Below are 5,543 nucleotides of genomic sequence, written 5' to 3'. Positions count from 1 at the left end.
TGCTTATTTTGTATGCCTTGGGTTTTTTGATTTTCAACGAAAAGTGCCCACACTGGGAACCTCTAGGGCTCTAGTACCATAGGCGATACATGTGAGTGGAGTACCAAATCAAGCTGAGGTTTCTCTTCCGGCTTAAGATTTTACATTGTGGCACTTTGATTTTTTGTTTGTTTATTTTCAACATTTTAATTTTGTAACTTTGGGGGGTCATATAACACTATTACCCTCCCCATGCTCATTACACTAGTAAACTCCCTTTATAATACTTAAGCTAAAGGTCAATAGGGACTAAGCCCACTAGAAATCCCTAGTACATTTCACACAATGCTGCCTAAATCGGATTAAGAACCTAAGTAACCATTGATAATTAGGAAGGCATTCCCCATGGTATTAAGAGAATATCTCTAACGCCTAGCTCGGTCAAACTAGCTTAGTCAGACTCCTTGATTTTTAAACTTAGACAAGTGATTATGATAAAAATTTACATTGAATTTAATGTTTGATAGTAAGAAAATGTGTTGAATATTATGCTACCAATCGCAATTAAAGCAGACAAACATGGATGCAAAAAGATAAGGGGCAATGCTAATGGACAAGAAACACCTGTTTGTGTTGATGGTCGTGCTTGATTTGAAGTGTGAACGAGAGAAAGATTCCATGAAGGTCCAAATCCTAACAACAACAACACGTTCCTGTACACACTAGGAAACCTCTAGGAGGCACATTAGTGGGAAAAGGTACCAACACTATTGAACACAATTAAAAAAACATAAGGAACCCTAACCTAATTATTTGCACTCCCCCTAGAGAGTCAAGGGAATATGATATTGTAAAGATTGGGGGGAAACACTAAGGCTAAACCCCTATCCTCGTCGTCGAGAAAAACAAAGTCATCATCCGTGAGACCACATGTGCCATCCGTATAATCATGTAAATCTTCATCATCATTAGAGGCACCAATGTTTACTAAGAAGGTCACTAGACGCCTATAGTCATCTTGGTCAAAAGGATAGGCTTGTGCAATGGGAGATACACTCTCTACTAAGTATGGATCAGTCGTGGTCAAGAGACGTATCAACCATTCGAACTCCTCGAAATTCCTCTCGCATGATAGCGTACCTACCAAATCCCATACACAAGCAAGCACCGGAAAGACCATGTGAAACATTTGTGAAAAGTAACAAGGGTACCTCTCACCCAAGGCAGGAGTGTATGACTCTAGCATACTATCCATATTTGTACACGCAAATAGATGATGGTTAGAGTGCAAATATTACAAGGGTCGTGTTCTTGTGCATATTGTGTTTTTATGATTTTGTGTTATGGCTCTTGCTCTTTTACTTTTTTATCTTGTTTTTGTGAGTATAAGGCTTTATATATACATTCCCTAAGATCGGAAATTAAGAGGTCAGGGAGGAAGGTTTAGAGGGAAGCAAGTGAATGATGGATGGCAGCAAACACTCCCCCCTTCCTTGGGTAGATCATACCTTTTGGAATGATGTTGTCACCCTTTGAAACCAGTTGTTCCAAGTTATTATAGGTGAAGGCTTTAACCAATAGTTTTCGACTGTCCTATGCATTTCATCTAGTTGCAAGGGTGGTAAGGTACTCTTCCAAGATCGAACTTGAAGTGGTTCATCAGGTGATTCCTGAACACTGGGAGGTGTGGATTCCTTTGTAGCTTCATGGAGGTCCACTATTGTAGGTGGAGGATGTGGAGAAGCTTTTATCTCTATGGATGCATTACATGAGGAGCTAAAAGCTTCAGGGGACTCCCCCCTTCCTGAGCTAGGTGGAACAAATCGTTCTTTCTTCGGTACCCAAACTAGCTCTGGAACGGGTGTGTAGCAATCTGTGATTTTTTTCTTTTTGTGATTGTCGATTTATTTTGGAGCTACGGGATTGGGCTCGCATGGGTCTGGTGACAAGTAAGAACACAATCTACGTTTTGGCACCCAGATTTGATAATTTCCTTGATAGTAGCCTTGGGATTCCAATAGTTTTTTGGGAATCCAACGCCACGTTTCCTTACATTTCTTGGAGCGAGTGGGATGTTTCTTACAAGGCTTCTGTTTTTAAGGACTAGTTATGGTCGCTAAAGATGCTTTAGGGACTCACTTGTATGTTTTCTTTGTTATATTACGATGAGTCTTGTTAGAAGCTATATGCATTGCTTGTAGCATATTTAAGGGTATGGGCATTTCATCCCCCTCAGGTGCTACCCAGGTCGTCCCCCTGTTTCCCCAAGTGTCTATGGTTGTTGCTAGGTGGACCCATTCCACATTGTCCGACTCAGTCATCCCAGGTAGTACATCCATATAAGGAGAATCTTCTCCAACATCAGTGTCCGCTTTACACATGTAACAATATTGCAATGGGGCCGAGTGAACTGTGGTGTCAGATCTATGATCAATTATGAACCTATTTCCTAGAGGATTTGCTTGACCAGTTACAAGATCCACTCGAATGTTAGAATCTTGGAACTGCAAGTAGACATGTTTTTTAGACTAGTCATGCACCATTTTTGCTTCCCTCATGAAAGAACGTCCTAAGATCATCTCCAATGACATAGTGTGTTTGGAGAAATCCATAACAATGAAGGTAACCCTTATTTTATGTCCAAAGACCTTGATATTGAGATCTTCTAGCATTCCAATAGGTTTAACAATCGACCCATTGGCCATCTTCACTACTATGGTTGTGGTTGCAAGGTGAGGTCTTCCCATAGTTTCTCATCAATTTTTAGTCACAATGCTAACCCCAACGCCACCATCAAGGATTCCCTTCACAGTTAATCCCTTAGTAGTGATTGGTATGTTCGCATTGGATTCATCACCCTCAAAGTATTGTCCCAACTTGTTAACAGGTATTTCTATAACAAGGTTCTCATCTAGGTTGGGTTGTGAATCTAAGTGTTCCTCCTCTATTGGCATCTCGCCAACTCCATCCATCTGTGCAAATTGTGGTAGCCTAAACTTTAGTTCTCCATTGAGGAAGGCTCGAAGAGTTGAGACTAGCTCAGGGTCTTTATATAGTTTGGACATGATGGTGGTTCTAACTTCTGAAGACATGATGTTTAATGGCACCTTTTGGACTTTAGTCCCTTGACATGGGAAAGATGGGATCTCCATTTCTTCGATAGGATTAGGTAGTCCCTTTGTAAATATTATTTCCATCAAGAATTGAGTACGCTAACTTTTCCATGACTTTAAGTCTCTTTCTTCTTGGATGACACTAGGTATGGCTAAGGGTCTATGGACTTGGTGAGGTCGTTGTTGCGTAGGGAACACGGTGTCTGTAATCTGGATCTGCCTAGGTGCTAGTTCTAGATCCCTTTGGGTATCTTCTATCAAACTCCTTAATTGCTTAACTTGCTTGATCTCCTCTGTAGGGTTTGAATAAGTTCCTATCTTCTTCTTGGATCCTGGCCATTGTGGATCATGAAAATGTTCCTTGTTGGTTTCTATCTTAGTGGTCTTTTTGGTCTCCATGGTTTCACCTGAATCAGAATCCTCTTCAGCGTCGTTCATATATACGGGGTCGTCACCAGTCCCTATGTTGGTCTTTGAGCTGGGGTCTGACTTCGCTGCTTTTTGCGATCTCTTCCTTCGTGTTTTCTTCTTTTTCTGAGATTGGGCAATTGATGCCGTATCTCTTTCCTCAAGAATATAATTTTTTTATTTGGAGAATCGATCGTGTGAGCACTTTTACTGGTACCATAGGTGTACTTTGTGATGGCTCCTTGGTAACTTCAATCAAGTTTAATGGCGTGATCTTCGATGCATTTGGATTATTTGGACATTGGGCAATCAAATGATCTATACCACATCAATTACACATGAGTATCGGCATTGTAGACGTGCTCGCTTGATTGGTTTGCATTAGTGTGGTGTTCTTTTGTAGCCTAATAGGACACTTGGCTACACGATGTGGACCTCCACACTCATAGCATTGAAGAGGTGGTATCTTAGCAGTGTAATTGATATTTTGGCCTCTTGCAACAAGAGCAGCTACTTGATAGACAGGTTTGACTTGTCCCCAAAAGTCCTCCATGTAGTATTGTAGACTTTCTTCAAGCACATCCATCTCGTAGGCAATATTAGGGTCTATATCTTCCTCACAGCCTTCCAAACAAACAATAGATGACTCACAACCCACTTGATTCACATAAGTGATTCTCGGATGTGGTGGTTGTGGTCCTAGCACTAGAGGTGGTAAGGGTGTTGTTTGAAAAACATTTTGGGCCCTAGGGAGCATGTGTTGTGATGTTTGTTCAAGAGGTGGGGCCGGCACCAATACAGGCACTCGAGGTGTGTCTGTCCATGCTAAGGTTGGTCTATTGGCCATTGCGCACTTAAATACTATGAAATACTTAGCTTGATGACCATATCTCCCGCAGGCATTGCAGTTCCCGTTGAATTTTACTCTAAATGTAGGGCATTCACTCGTACTATGCGGTCCATAGCATACTGAGCACCATTGTTGCTCCCTTCTTGGATACATATGATTGTTTTGCGGAGCACGATTGTCTCTAAGACTCTCTTGAATAGCCTTGGTGAGATCTGCTAAATTCATCTCAGATATCTTTGGCTCCTTAGCAATAGGCTTTAGGATCATTGGCTGATGCCCCGATGCTTGTGAACTAATAGATTTAGGTTCAATAGACACTCTTTCTCCTTGAATCATTAAATTATCCTCCAAATTGGATGGCATTGGTGGTGGCTGCTTCCCAAGTGGTGATACCTCTAATGACTAGGCCATTGTAGATATCCTCATGTCGTAATCCCCTAATGAATTTATCAAGAAATTGATTATTATTGAAGCGTTCATTTGGATTACAACGAGAATTCAAATGCTTTAAGCGAGTAATAAAGTCTCTCACCGACATTCCTTTCTCTCGTTGGGCTTTCTGGAGTTGAGAGGCTACACCCAAGGCACTCCCTCTCGTGTGTATTATTTCAAGAATAGTCTCCTAAGAGTAGGGTAAATCGTTTTTTCTTCCACCCTTAGGGTTCTATACCAATCCACTGCCTTCCCACTTAAGGTTAGGCTTAAAGCATTACTCTTATGCAGGTCATTGTGTTCTCCTAGAGAATCGCATATTTGTTCAAACACTTCGATATGCTTTCTCACATCCCTGTCTCCACTAAATTTTTTTGTGAGCTTGGCTATTTGTATTGCCTTACTTTTAGGCTCTCTATCAAGCATGTTACGCATATACTTAGCAAATAGATCGACCAATAGCTTGAGCAAATGTTGCCAAGTCACCTAAGTGAGCAGGCACCGTGGGTGAAGGCACTCCAGAGACTACATGTGGAGTAGGTATTGGCATCGGGCTTGGCGCATAGGAAGCCCTTGGGTTCCACATTGGGTACGATGTTGTGCCATGTGGTGGCCCAAGGTTCATGTGGGTGGCCCTAGGCATAGCAGACGTCGGATGTGACATGCTAATGCTAGCCGGTATAGTCCCATGTAAATAAGAACTTGGGTGTTGTGGTTGTGGAGCATAGGTTGTTGAAACAATGGGAGGGTTAGGGACTACA

Source organism: Adiantum capillus-veneris, chromosome 2 (assembly GCF_014529385.1).
Source record: "Adiantum capillus-veneris isolate H3 chromosome 2, ASM1452938v2, whole genome shotgun sequence".
In the NCBI taxonomy this organism is placed as follows: domain Eukaryota; kingdom Viridiplantae; phylum Streptophyta; class Polypodiopsida; order Polypodiales; family Pteridaceae; genus Adiantum; species Adiantum capillus-veneris.
The sequence above is the reverse complement of the archived record's forward strand: the minus strand, read 5'-3'. Positions refer to the sequence as shown.